We start from the raw sequence: 15,094 nt of genomic DNA on the forward strand, positions 1-15,094 counted from the left end.
TCGTTCTGTGCCCTCGCCGCAGCTTCACTGTCTCCCCGTGTCCTTCTCTGCAGAAGCCGACCTCGCCGGGTCGGCTTCTTGTGCGCTCCACGGCGCGGGTCACGTGGTCCGGCCGACGTCATCAGGATTGTACTGCGCAGGCGCAGTAGTTCTGTGTCTGCGCAGTACAATCCTGATGATGTCGGTCGGACCACGTGCCCCGCGCGGTGGTGCGCAGAAGAAGCTGGAAGAAGAAGCGGGGAAGACCGGGAGCCACCGGAGCAGCAGCGGGGGCACAGAACGACTGCCAGGGGCTAGAGGAAGCCCCGGGTAAGTGGAGAATGATTTTTTTTTTGTTGTTGTTTAGCTTGGACCTTCACTTTAAGTGTTAAAGAGGCCATAGGGAAACATGGGCATTACTTTGAAAATCAGTTTTCTTTCAGCTATAACTGAGAGCAACTGATTAAGTGTAAAATGACCCTTTTAGGCTGCATTTAGAAGCAGAGATGTCAACAGGCCCATAGATTTGTATGGGCAGTGAGTTGACATGCAGAATTATTTTGCAACGCAACTGGTGCAGTGTGAAAGACAAAGCAGCCAATTTCAGTGCTATCGCAGCGTGACAATTTTGGGTGCAGGGACTTTCAGCAGGGAGCTTCACAAAGTAGCAAATTAAAAAAAAGGAAATTTGGTCGCTGGCCTGGCAATAGCCAGTTACCAAATTACATGTCACTCCGAATTGCTAAAACTCAGAGAGAAAATAGTATTTAATGCAGGCAGGAAGTTTCAGCAGGAACAGGGTGTGTTTGAGCAGCATGGAGTATTACAAAGTAATACTCTCTCACCTAACCTGATTCCAGCTGTCAGCCTCACTATGCCGAATGGATCGGGTCCTGGCTTGATGACGTCATCAAGTCAGGACCAGATCCATTCAGCATAATGAGGCTGACAGCCTGAACCAGGTCAGGTTAGAGATTGTTATTTTGTAACGCTTCCCTGCGCTCATATCTGTTTAGGGGGGAGAAGGGCAATAAGACACCTGCCATGGGGGAGGGGGGGGGTAATAAAGGGGAAACCTGATAATTTCCTCCCCCATAGTATGGGGGGGGGGGAATAAAGAGAAATCTTTCTTACAAAAGGAGGCTAACTATGGAGTGATAAAGCTACACATCTGGATTTCTACACTGTGGGGAGGGTTTTTTCTAAAGGGGTAAGTCTGGTGTTTTATACTGGGGGAGACTAATAAAGGGGCACATCTGGCTATCTATATGGGGTGGGGGGCTAATATCTATATGGGGTGGGGGCTAATAAAGGGGCACATCAGTATGCCATGAGGGTGTATTACTGTTATTTTTGCAAATATGGGCTTGTAATTACTGATAAAGCACAATGTAATCCAAAAACATTTATATTGTCACCATAAATTGTACTAGAAATACACTAGGAATATAATAGGAATATAATTTAAATATTGTAATAGCCAGAACAAAAAGGCAAATAAATGTGTGGGTTTAATCTACACCAGCACTTTTTTTTTTATTTTTAAACAATGGCTAAAAACTCAGAAATAAAGACTTTTTTTTTCCATTTTCCCATTTCCTTAAAAATGCGTACACAAAATAAATCACCCAAAGAAAGCCTAATTGGTGGCAAAAAAACAATGTACAGATCATTTAAGGGTGATAAATAGTGATTAAGTTATTGGCAAAATAATGGGAGGAGTGTATAATGTAGGACATTGGTCTTGTTTTTAAAAGGGAACTTTAACTGAGAAGGATATGGCTTTTTCTTTTTAAAATAATACCAGTTGCTTGACTCTCCTGCTGATCCCGTGTCTCTTATAGAGATGGCTCAAACCTCAATTTTAGGTTCGCGGAACTGGAGCGCGAACTTCCGCAAAAGTTTGGGTTCGCGCAAACTTCGCAAACCGCAATAGACTTCATGGGGAGGCGAACTTTGAAAACTACAAACATTTATGCTGGCTGCAAAAGTGATGGAAAATATGTTTCAAGGGGTCTAACACCTGGAGGGGGGCATGGCGGAGTGGGATACACGCCAAAAGTCCCAGGGAAAAATCAGGATTTGACTCACAGCAGTGTTTTAAGGGCAGAAATCACATTGCATGCTAAATTGGAGGCCTAAAGTGCTTTAAACATCTTGCATGTGTATACATCAATCAGGTAGTGTAATTAGTGTACTGCTTCACATTGACAGACCAAACACTGTGTAACGCACCGCAAACAGCTGTTTGTGTAGTGACGGCCGTGCTGGACTCGTGCGCACCATGGCGAGAGTGCAGGCGATAGCGGTTTTCAAGCCCATATGGTCACCGGGCTGAGGTAGCTCAATGACAGAACAGTGACTGTCCAGCTAATCAAATTTGGTCTGTCCACAATGAAGCAACGACCTTATTATCTTGGGTGTGTGCCCCCCCCTCCCCCTCCCCGACACACTCATATAGCCGGCGGTCATTGCTTCATTGTGATACGCAAGCTCCTTCACTGCGGCAAGGTAAAGATCACGAAGGGGAATTGACACATGTATGTGCCTTTTGTTTTGTTGTTGCAGCTGTAGTGCAGCCAGAAAAATTAAGCAGGCATCTACACACACACCAGAAAAAATTGTTATTGGTGTTAGCTGCCGCTGCTAGCGGCGGCCTTAAAAATTCAGGAATCCGCCTCAAGTCCTGGACCCTGTTGGTGGTGGTGGTGAAGGCAGTCAAGCAGCGTGCAGGCAGAGATGCTGTGTGGGGACCGACTTAGTCTTGGGGCAGGCAGTCTCACGGTGTGCAGGCAGAGATGCTGTGTGTGTGGGGACTGACTTAGTCTACGGCCAGGCAGTAGCCCTCCGGGATCCATGCCTCATTCATTTTAATAAAGGTGAGGTACTGAACACTTTTTTTGACCTAGGCGACTTCTCACTGACAATGCCTCCAGCTGTTTTGAAGGTCCTTTCTGACAGGACACTTGAGGCAGGGCAAGCCAGAAGTTGAATGGCAAATTGTGACAGCTCTGGCCACAGCTCAAACCTGCGCACCCAGTAGTCTAGGAGTTCATCCCTGCTCAGAAGGTCGATGGTTCTTTCTCTACCATTGTTAAAGAAAGGGTATGGCCGGGGAATCGGGGTTCGATTCCGGTCTGGAGTGGGAGCCTGAGAAACGGCTACCACTACACATCCAAGGAAGGCAGCAGGCACAGCACGCAAGTCCTGACTCAGGGAGATAGTGACGAAAAATAACTATACAGGACTCTTTCAAGGCCCTGTATAATGATGAGTACACTTAAAATCCTTTAACAGGAATTTGTTATGGAGGGCAAGTCTGCCATTAATTCAACTGTGTGGTCAACTATGGTACTTTCTGACCACGGGTAATGGCCGGGGAATCAGGGTTCGACTCCGGTCCAGTGTGGGAGCCTTGAAACGGCTACCACCACACATCCAAGGAAGGACCCAATGTGCTGTATAAGTAATGTACCTGCCCTGACCGTGCTTTGAAGACCAGGCATCTGTGGTCAGATGGACCATTGACCCAACGCTGTGTGCCAGAGATGACACCTTTTGCCTTTAACGAGAATCTGTTCTGGAGGGCAAGTCTGCCATCCATTCAAGTGAAACGTATGTACTGACTCCCAGGTATAATACAATGTGCAGTGACACATGCAGTGAAAGGTATTCAGTGACTGCAGGTTATAACAATGTGCAGTCACACAGGTGCAGTGAACAGGTATGCAGTGACTGGTATATAAAACTGTGTGCTGTCACGCATGTGCAGTGAACAGGTATGCAGTGACTGGTTTCAATACAATGTGCAGCTGTCACACACACAGGTGCAATGAACATTTATGCAGTGACTGGTATTACAAATGTGCAGCTGTCAACACACGTGCAGTGAAAAGGTAGGCATTGAATGTGCTGGGCCTGGCAGTGGCACAGTAGGAATTAGCAAGGGCCAGCTGCGACTGACTGACAGGGCTGTATATGCAAGTGTCAGTGGGCCACAAAAAAAACAATACAGGAGGACTTTCGAGGCCCTGCTGTAGATGACACTGATAGACTGTATTACCTGTAACCAGAATCTTTCATGGAGGTCCACGGGTAATGGTTAATACAATGTGCAGTCACACAGGTGCAGTTAACAGGTATGCACAGAGTGGTATATCATACTGTGTACACTCAAGTAGTTAGGTGGGTGCACTGAACACAACAAGTAGGTATATGCAGTGATGAAGTGGGTGCACTGAACACAACAGGTAGGTATATGCAGTGATGAGGTGGGTGCACTGAACATAACAGGTAGGAATATGCAGTGATGAGGTGGGTTCACTAAACACAACAGGTAGGTATATGCAGTACCGGGTATTACAACATGCACCCATCACACATTCAATAGTCATTGAATGTGCTGGGCCTGGCTGGCAGTGGCACACACACAGTATGAATAAGCAAGGCTGCCTATGCAACACAAGTGTCAGTGGGACACACAGAAAAAAAAACAGATCACAAGAACAACATTAGCCCTCAAAAGAGCTGTTGTGGGGTGTTTTTTTTTAGCAATAAGTATCAGCAAGGATCAAGCTAACAAGCCTAACGAAGCTTTCCCAATGTCTACCGCAGGTTCTTCTTCCTTCTCTAATTACTGCAACCACACAGAGTGAGCTAATGGGCGACACAGCTGCCTTATATGGGGGGGGGGGGGGGGGGCTCCAGGAGTGAGTGCAGCCTGATTGGCTACCATGTGTCTGCTGACTGTGATGTAGAGGGTCAAAGTTTAGCCTAATGATGTAGTATAGGGGGCGGGTCGAACTCACATATAGTTCGTGGTTCACTGCGAACCACCGATGTTCGCGTGAACTGTTTGGGCCATCTCTAGTCGCTTACTACTCTCAGCCACAGCCCCTGAACAAGCATGCAACATCAGGTGTTCTGACTGAAGTCAGACTGAATTAGTTGCATGCTTGTTTCAGGTCTGTGATTCAGTTACTACTGAAGCCAAAGAGATCTGCTGGACTGCCAGGCAACTGGTATTGTTTAAAGAGAACCTTAACTGAGAGGAGTATGAATGTTTCCTTTTAAACAATACCAGTTGCCTGGCAGTCCTGCTGATCTCATTGACCAAAGTAGTGGCTGAATCGGACACCTGAAACAAGCATGCAGCTAATCCAGTCTGACTTCAGTCAGAGCACCTGATCTGCATGCTTGTTCAGGGGCTGTGGTTAAAAGTATTAATTTAATTATATATCACAAATATCAGACAGTACCAATATTACAAAAACCCCGTAAATACAAAATAACCCCATAAAAATCCCTCCTCACAGAAACCTCCCAACAACATGGGGGCTGCAGTCCCCCATGAAACTGTAAATATGCACCCTGCAAAAACCTAGTAGTGGTACCACTGTTGTAAACAGATAAAAGGCCAAAAAAGGGGTCAAGCCTGACATATGGAGCACAGTTGGAAATCGATGGGTGCAGGCAAAACTCCTGAGTAATGTTCCTGAAACATATGATAAGCGCAGGGAAGCAGATTGGGCAGCGGCATGCAAAGCACAAAGGAGCTCATAAACTGGAAGTAAAAAATAGCATCAAAGCAGACTGATGGCATGCGATGTTGATGACCAGTAATGCAGATGGATGGCATGCAAATGGCATATGTGAGAAACAATCCCCCAATCGCAGGGTAAATGGAGATAAAGCAGAGCAAAAGTCTTTCACACTGGAAGGCACATGTGATGGATGTGGCATAAAGTCCCCCAATCGCAGGGCATGTGCAGGCAAACAGCCATATATGTTCGTGCAATGATGCTCTCACATAGTTACCAAGCTCCAGTGGTGGAGTCCAGAAGGCAAATGCAGATGCCGGCAAGGCTCCCTTATGCTGCCACACAGTTGACCCAGAGACCCTCCCAGACGCAACACAACCTCGTTCCCTCCCTTTTCCTTATGTCCTAGCGTCCACACGTTTGTCTCGCTGGTTTATCTGACGAGGAATACCGTGCACTCAGAGATTTGCGCGAAAATAAACACATCATTAAACCGTTTGGCGCCGTCCTGTGATGCGCTTTGGAGCGCATCTGCACTCCAAGTGCGGGCCGCCCAGCCGCCGACATTGGTGGGCGTGTGGTGACGGTGTGCGTGACTGGGGGCGGGCAGGTAGGCGGGCTGCGCGGGCGCATTCAGCATTTATGGACGCCGTTATGGCGTCCATGTTCATAACCACGCTGTCTGCCTTTGAGAAGGCCGCTAGACGCGGCGAAACATGTCAGGCTCCTCCTGACAGCGCGAATTTCCTCCTCCTCAACCCGGAATTTGCACCCCCTTGGTCCCACGGACATTCAGCATCTTGGCCTCTGGGTCAACTGTGTGGCAGCATAAGGGAGCCTTGCCGACATCTGCATTTGCCTTCTGGACTCCACCACTGGAGCTTGGTAACTATGTGAGAGCATCATTGCACGAACATATATGGCTGTTTGCCTGCACATGCCCTGCGATTGGAGGACTTTATGCCACATCCATCACATGTGCCTTCCAGTGTGAAAGACTTTTGCTCTGCTTTATCTCCATTTACCCTGCGATTGGGGGATTGTTTCTCACATATGCCATTTGCATGCCATCCATCTGCATTACTGGTCATCAACATCGCATGCCATCAGTCTGCTTTGATGCTATTTTTTACTTCCAGTTTATGAGCTCCTTTGTGCTTTGCATGCCGCTGCCCAATCTGCTTCCCTGCGCTTATCATATGTTTCAGGAACATTACTCAGGAGTTTTGCCTGCACCCATCGATTTCCAACTGTGCTCCATATGTCAGGCTTGACCCCTTTTTTGGCCTTTTATCTGTTTACAACAGTGGTACCACTACTAGGTTTTTGCAGGGTGCATATTTACAGTTTCATGGGGGACTGCAGCCCCCATGTTGTTGGGAGGTTTCTGTGAGGAGGGATTTTTATGGGGTTATTTTGTATTTATGGGGTTTTTGTAATATTGTTACTGTCTGATATTTGTGATTTATAATTAAATTAAAGTTTTCATCCTTTTCATGCACCCAAGAGCCAATTCTCATTTCTTGTATACTTTACATTTAAACACGTTGGCAAGTGCAAGTGCCCTAGAATATTGAGACGTTTCTTATATACCGGTTAAAAGTATTAGAGACACAGGATCAGCAGGAGAGTCAGGCAACTGGTATTATTTTCAGAGGAAAAGTCCACATCCTTCTCAGTTTAGGTTCCCTTTAAAAGGAAACATCCTTTAAGGGGGAATAACCTAGGGTAATAAAGTGGTTAAATGTACACTTAAAGAGACACTGAAGCGAAAAAAAAATTATGATATTATGAGTTGTATGTGTAGTACAGCTAAGAAATAAAACATTAAGATCAGATACATCAGTCTAATTGTTTCCAGTACAGGAAGAGTTGAGAAACTCCAGTTGTTATCTCTATGCAAACAAGCCATTAACTCTCCGACTAAGTCTTAGTTGTGGAGAGGGCTGTTATCTGACTTTTATTATCTCAACTGTAAGTGAACTGTTTACTTTTTCTCTGCTAAAGGAGAGGTCATTACTTCACAGACTGCTCTGAAAGACTCATTTTGAATGCTGAGTGTTGTGTAATCTGCACATATTATAGAATGATGCAATGTTAGAAAAAACACTATATACCTGAAAATAAAAGTATGAGAATATTTTCTTTGCTGCTAATCTTCTAGTAATTATTCATAGTACACAACCAATTCACTATATCATATATTTTTTTTCGCTTCAGTGTCTCTTTAAGGGCTGGAACCCACAAGAGCGGTTTTTTGAGCATTTTGGCAGCGCTGCGATACGCTAGCGTTTTGCCAAAACGCTCAGCTGATGTTAATGGATGGGGCAACTTCCACAGGAGCGTTTGCGTTTCTGAGAAACGCAAACGCAGGACCTGCAGCATTTTGGGAGCGTTAGCGCTTCAATGTAAAGTATTGAAACGCTAGCAGAAACGCTCAGCAAAACTTAAACTGAGCGGTTTTGCTAGCGTTTTGCGGTTCAGCACACTGTAACAAAATTAAAAATAATTCACAGGACCAATCAGGATAAAAACGCGAAACGCAAAACGCTACACAACCGCTGAGCAAAAAAATACACTGTTGCAAAACGCGACTGAAAACGCGCATGAATCCGCTTGCAAACCGCTCAGACAAAACACTAGCGGTTGCGTTTTGCGTTTGCGGATTTCAGTGGGTTCCAGGCCTAAAAGGACCCTATAAGGCAAACAGAGTACCAAACAAAACCAGGGGAAGGTTGAATATACAGGGAGGACCAGGATAACTCATCTCACCTGTCTGCCACAAGCACTAGTTTACTAGATGCTGGCCTCTACCTGTACGCTTGTTACTAGGGATGATCAACGAGATGCAAATATTTCAGAGGGTACTTTTCCGTTAGCTGGGCGCATCCGGCAGGTGGCGCTAATTACATTAATAGTTCACGTAACAAAAGTGTTAATGTAACCGGTTGTATTGTGTTTTTACTGCCTCTCTCCTATAGAACACTGGCAGCCAGGGGGAGAGGGGGGGGGGGCACGCGTTGCAAGAAACCAACCAGGATTCCCTGCCACGAAGAATGACTCTGAGGGGACACGCATGTCCCTGCCGGCTGCCAGTATTGTACAGGAGAGAGGGCAAGGGGGAGGAGAGCGAAAGCTGAAGCCGGCGTCTTCATCTGTTACATTGCCGCTGGCTTAATTTTAATTCAATTAACTCACTTTTTACAATACATTTGGCCGCGTTATTGTTCCTGGCCACAATAACGCCATCTATGCTGCTATAGCATATATCATATACCATATAGCCGCATAGAGGGTGCTAATGTGTCTGGGAACGCGAAGAATCACTCGCGTCCCCAGCCTGTCAGCTCCTGTCACCGAAACAGGAAGTGGCTGCTGGCTGAGCCAGGAGGATCGGAGGGAGACGGCGAGGGCACCGGACAGCTGCAGGGGGCTATTGGAAGCCCTAGGTGAGTAAAACTCATTTTTTTTGTTTGACTTAAGTGTCCCTTTAAGGTTGCACAACGTGCCCCTAATGCAATGCATGTTAGTTTTGAAGTTGGACGTTATATTGAACTGCGTTATGCGTCTCTTGGTGCGCTGTTTTCTTGCATACTGATAGAATGAAAACGGCGCATGCGTCACATTTAAAGAAAAAAAAAAATCAAAAACATTACTGAGCATGTGCCAACAGTCCAACGTAGCTAATAACGCATATAACGCACAGCATGCAGCACTTTCTAAATATTGCTACACGTTACACACAACGCAACGAGTGCACTGTGAATGTTGCACAGACTTACTATTGCTGTGCGTTACTCTGCGTTATTCCTTTTCATAACGTGCAACTTTAACGTCGGACTGGGAAAACAGCCAAAAAGGACAAAGTATTTATTCTTAACAAATGTGAACGCAATTGTTGCATAAAGCGATTTTGTGAGCATTTTGCGTTTCTGCAATACCTTCCATTGAGAAGAAATCGCTCCAAAAATGGTCCATGCACCGATTTGCTGCCCGCACAGTGCACAAACCGTGCTGATATCAACTTTCTCATAGACATTCATTGTGCAAGCGCCACAGGGCCACATTCACAGTTGCAAGTTGTATTTTGTTCCTTTTTATCCATCTCCACTCCAAACCAACATTTTTTTTTTTTAAAGAACACATTTTATTAAAATAAAATGGTGCTCTGAAATGAGGGGAACTATATACAAAATGTGTAATTTTTTCATGGTGAAAAACTTAAATGTATGCAAATAACTTTAAAATCTTAAATGAAAACTTTACTCATGTTGTTCTACACTGTCTCTGTCAAATCCTTTTGCAGAAATGCATTTGAAGGCTTTCGGCGGCGATCAGCATTTTTCACCCCCACAGGGGACAAAGAGAGGTGGCTGTTAAAGAGGAACTCCAGTGAAAATAATTTAATATAAAAAGTTGCTTAATTTTTACAATAATTATGTATACATGATTTAGTCAGAGTTTGCTCATTGTAAAATCTTTCCTCTCCTAGATTCACATTCTGACATGTATTACATGGTGACATTGTTACTGTGGGCAGATTATGTAGCTGTTCTGGCTTTAACAGACAGCTATAAACAGCCATTTCCTGTGTGTGTCATTGTTACATTGTGGCAGTTTGCCCAGAGTACCGTACGGTACCAGAGCCTCTTGTGGGAGGGGTTTCAGCACAAAATCAGTCATACAGCGCCCCCTGATGGTCTGTTTGTGAAAATCATTATATTTTTCATGTAAAAGTGGGTATCAGCTACTGATTGGGATAAAGTTCAATTCTTGGTCGGAGTTTCTCTTTAAGTGACCCTGGGCACTGCATGTTGCTTTCAATGTCGGCTGAAATTCCAGGAAAAAAAAAATCAGGAATGGAACACGGCGTTCACACAAACAATGGTAAAAGTACAGAACAAGTGCTGCCATTACCTTGAATGGGCAGCACAACCCGCGAGCGTCTCGGCCGGTGAAAAAGAAAAGACCCACAATCACCCATGTAAACCAGTCCTTAACCGTTTGATCAAAGAGGTAAATCAAAGAAAAAATAGTCTTTGTCCAAACATTAAGTAGGGCACTGTATCTACAGGGATTCCTTCAAATAAAATGCAAATGGTTTGATCATCAGATATGGTGTTTCATTCAAATGGAAAGCACTATAAAACAATATAGAAATAAAACAACTAAATTGATTGTGGTTAGGTTCACAGTGGGATGTTGCGTTGTAACAGTGGGATGTTGCGCAACAAAAAAGTGGTATCGCATATTAACGCTGCGGTACCGCCGCATTAAGTAGGTACAGTAAAGCAGGGGTCCCCAACCTTTTTTGGCCCAGGGACCGCTATTCGGCTATTTTTCTGGGGACTGGGAGGGGGGGGGGGGGGGGGGGGAATTGGTGTCCGGGTTGAGCAGTGTCGTGTGCAGCGGGTTACAGGGGGGGGGGGGATTTGGGGAGTGTTGCGGCATAGGGAGTTTAGTTACCCCAGTATAGCTAGTATAGGGCCCCAGTATGGCTAGTATAGGGCCCCAGTATGGCTAGTATAGGGCCCCAGTATGGCTAGTATAGGGCCCCAGTATGGCTAGTATAGGGCCCCAGTATGGGTGGTATAGTACCCCTGTGTAGTGCCCCAGTATGGCTAGTATAGTGCCCCAGTATGGCTAGTATAGTAGTATAATGCCCCAGTATGGCTAGTATAGTAGTATAGTGCCCCAGTATGGGTAGTATAGTGCCCCAGTATGGGTAGTATAGTGCCCCAGTATGGGTAGTATAGTGCCCCAGTATGGGTAGTATAGTGCCCCAGTATGGGTGGGTAGTATAGTGCCCCAGTATGGGTAGTGTAGTGCCCCAGTATGGGTGGGTAGTATAGTGCCCCAGTATGGGTGGGTAGTATAGTGCCCCAGTATGGGTGGGTAGTATAGTGTCCCCGTATGGGTGGGTAGTATAGTGCCCCAGTATGGGTAGTATAGTGCCCCAGTATGGGTAGTATAGTGCCCCAGTATGGGTAGTATAGTGCCCCAGTATGGGTAGTATAGTGCCCCAGTATGGGTAGTATAGTGCCCCAGTATGGGTAGTATAGTGCCCCAGTATGGGTAGTATAGTGCCCCAGTATAGCTAGTATAGTGCCCCAGTATAGCTAGTATAGTGCCCCAGTATAGCTAGTATAGTGCCCCAGTATAGCTAGTATAGTGCCCCAGTGTAGTTCCCCAGTATGGGTAGTATAGTGCCCCAGTATGGGTAGTATAGTGCCCCAGTATGGGTAGTATAGTGCCCCAGTATGGGTAGTATAGTGCCCCAGTATGGGTAGTATAGTGCCCCAGTATGGGTAGTATAGTGCCCCAGTATGGGTAGTATAGTGCCCCAGTATGGGTAGTATAGTGCCCCAGTATGGGTAGTATAGTGCCCCAGTATGGGTAGTATAGTGCCCCAGTATGGGTAGTATAGTGCCCCAGTATGGGTAGTATAGTGCCCCAGTATGGGTAGTATCGTGCCCCAGTGAGGGTAGTATCGTGCCCCAGTGAGGGTAGTATCGTGCCCCAGTGAGGGTAGTATCGTGCCCCAGTGAGGGTAGTATCGTGCCCCAGTGAGGGTAGTATCGTGCCCCAGTGAGGGTAGTATCGTGCCCCAGTGAGGGTAGTATCGTGCCCCAGTGAGGGTAGTATCGTGCCCCAGTGAGGGTAGTATCGTGCCCCAGTGAGGGTAGTATCGTGCCCCAGTATGGGTAGTATCGTGCCCCAGTATGGGTAGTATAGTGCCCCAGTATGGGTAGTATAGTGCCCCAGTATGGGTAGTATAGTGCCCCAGTATGGGTAGTATAGTGCCCCAGTATGGGTAGTATAGTGCCCCAGTATGGGTAGTATAGTGCCCCAGTATAGCCCCAGTATGGGTAGTATAGTGCCCCAGTATAGCTAGTATAGTGCCCCAGTATAGCTAGTATAGTGCCCCAGTGAGGGTAGTATAGTGCCCCAGTGCGGGTAGTATAGTGCCCCAGTATGGGTAGTATAGTGCCCCAGTATGGGTAGTATAGTGCCCCAGTATGGGTAGTATAGTATTTATTTATTTATTGTATTTATAAAGCGCCAACATATTACGCAGCGCAGCGCTAGTACCTCAGCATATGCTCCACGCCCGTCCTCCTCTCCGCCGCTGCTTTTACCTTAGCTGGCGGCCGCTTCCTCTAATATTCCCCTTTGCCTCCATGCGTATTATTGTGCTTCACAGCAGCGCGCCCCGTCGCTGCTGTGATGAGGCAGGTAGCAGGAGAGCGGTTCCCCTGGTAACTGCGATACACATAGCTGCTACAGGAAGCCGCTCTCCTGCTCTCTGCTCATCACAGCAGCCGCAGGGCGTGCTGCTGTGAAGCACAATAATACGCATGGAGGCAAAGGGGAATATTAGGGGAAGCGGCCGCTAGCTAAGGTAAAAGCAGCGGCGGCCGCGAGGGGGGAGGTGGGGCAAGAGGCTAGACCCGTGGACCACCCACAAATGGCCCATTTCCCACCAGTGGGCAACGGACCGGGGATTGTGGACCCCTGAGTAAAGCATACAGTCAATAAAAAGTATGCTTTCCTGTATCTGAAAATATGTGTATTTAGAAGTAACACTAAGTAGCAGTGTGTTACCATAATGCAACACATTATCATGCAATGCTAAGGTCGCATAGACTTTTTATTGCAGTGCAGTAAGCTGCGTTATAAAATTTTAAAACGCAGCTCGTTTTTTTAACGAACGCAGAATGTCTAACGCAGAATGTCTTTAAAACGCAGAATGTCTAAAAGATAATAATAATAGTAATTATAGATATATTACACGCAATCATAACAAGAACTATGGAATGCAAATAGTGCTGCTTGCAATACTAAAATACAAAATAAAGTAAAAAAAATCTCCCTATACAGTAAAAACAAAAAACAAAAATGACAACAGCGCAGAAATGGGCGCAATAAAGTTCTAGGTGTTGAGGTAAAAAAGTAAATAAAAGACTTCAGTTCAATTGTACAGTAAAATGATTATATATGAATGAAAGGGTGAGAGAGCTGAGGGTATAGCTATTAGACAATGTGCAATACATTGCAAAGGGAGTTACAGCTGGAGCAGTTTTAAACAGTGCATATATATTTATACTAGTAGACCCAAGCCCGTTAATATAACGGGCTCTAGGTCTGTGTCGCAACCTCCCATCCCGCATCTGTGCCCGCCGCCACATAGTCAGTACACCTACGCATGCCGCCTCGGGCACGCACAAGTCCACCCGCGCACACACCCACCCAGCCCCCTGTCCCAAAGGCTGTCCGTGCTGCACATGCGCAGTAGCGCAATAACAGGGACACTTGAAGCTTATTATATAGGATGTAAATCATTAAAGTGCCCAATGCATAAAGCAGTATTGAAAACCTACTTCTAGGATACAATATAATGGTGATCAAACATATAAACATCACAGTACAATCTCATTATAGTAAACCTTTTGTATATAGTAAACTCAATCCCCAGGTCCCGTGCCTCTATGGATTACATAATGTACAACAACCAACTCTTATATAATCAACTTCTGATATATTAAACTACTTAGCCAGGTCCCTTGGCATTTACTAGGAAGAGATACTACTGTAATAAGCATACATAGCAACTGCAAGTTCATGACAGAAAAGACAGAGAGGAATACCTCCATATGTATCCATTCAGTTGGCTGGGTTAAATGCAATGCAGGTTTGAAAAGGAAAACACCCAGCAATCATTACTGCATGTGCAGAGGGCGGAGCATAGTAAAATGAGTATGTATGGGCAGAAATGCAAGCAACACCATAGCAACTAAGGGCAGGCTGCAACAGAGTGAGTGGGAAGTATGTGTGTTTAAGTAAGGCCTCTTTTCCACGGACTGTTGATAGGCAGGCAGTGAAATCTCAAACTCTCACAACTGCTCACTGCTGTTTGGTAACTGCTTGCAAAGCACACAACAGTCCGTGGAAAAAAGGCCAAAGAGCAGAAGTAGTGAAAGTTTGTCACAAAGAGAAAGGAAAAAAAAACGTGAAGTGAATATTGAGGAGAAAGGAAGAGCAGCAGACTTCTAAAAAAATTGTGAATGTAAGGCCTCTTTTCCACAGGCAGTTTAACTGTGTGCTCAGCAAGCAGTTATCAGGCAGCAGTGAGCAGTTACCAGGAAGCAGTGAGCAGGTACCAGGCAGCAGCAAGCAGTTGTGAGAGTTTGATAGTAATTTCACTGCCTATCAACTGCCCATGGAAAAGAGGCCTTAAAATAAATACATACAATACCAGAGAGAGAGCTAGGAGAGAAAGGCGGGGAACACACTTGTCTTTTAGTTTTCTGTGCGCATTTTTCTGCGTACGTTTTCTGCACACCAAGTGTGTTTCTATGCAGAAAAACGCGAGCGTTTTTTCACAGCAGCTAATGTAATTGATACAGAAAACTGACAAAATGTGCAAAATCATGATGCAGAATGTCAGTTTTTTTCTGTTCACCAAAAACACATTAACCTCCCTGGCGGTAAGCCCGAGCTGAGCTCGGGCTATGCCGCGCAGGGGGAGATCTCAGCCCCTGGTGGGGCGATTTTCATTTTGTAAATTGCTGTGC

General features: G+C 45.7%; 1 long non-coding RNA gene across 2 annotated transcripts in view; it reads right to left on the reverse strand.

Annotated features, from left to right (window-relative positions):
- The window catches only part of LOC137535703 (uncharacterized), a 394,317-nt gene extending 379,936 nt beyond the window's left edge, over window positions 1-14,381 (reverse strand). For both annotated transcript variants that reach the window (XR_011024454.1, XR_011024455.1), the window contains exon 1: window positions 14,168-14,381. This is a non-coding gene — a long non-coding RNA (uncharacterized lncRNA). The remainder of the gene's footprint in view (window positions 1-14,167) is intronic.
- Between the last annotated feature and the right edge of the window lie 713 nt (window positions 14,382-15,094).

Source organism: Hyperolius riggenbachi, chromosome 10, assembly GCF_040937935.1.
Source record: "Hyperolius riggenbachi isolate aHypRig1 chromosome 10, aHypRig1.pri, whole genome shotgun sequence".
Taxonomy (NCBI): domain Eukaryota; kingdom Metazoa; phylum Chordata; class Amphibia; order Anura; family Hyperoliidae; genus Hyperolius; species Hyperolius riggenbachi.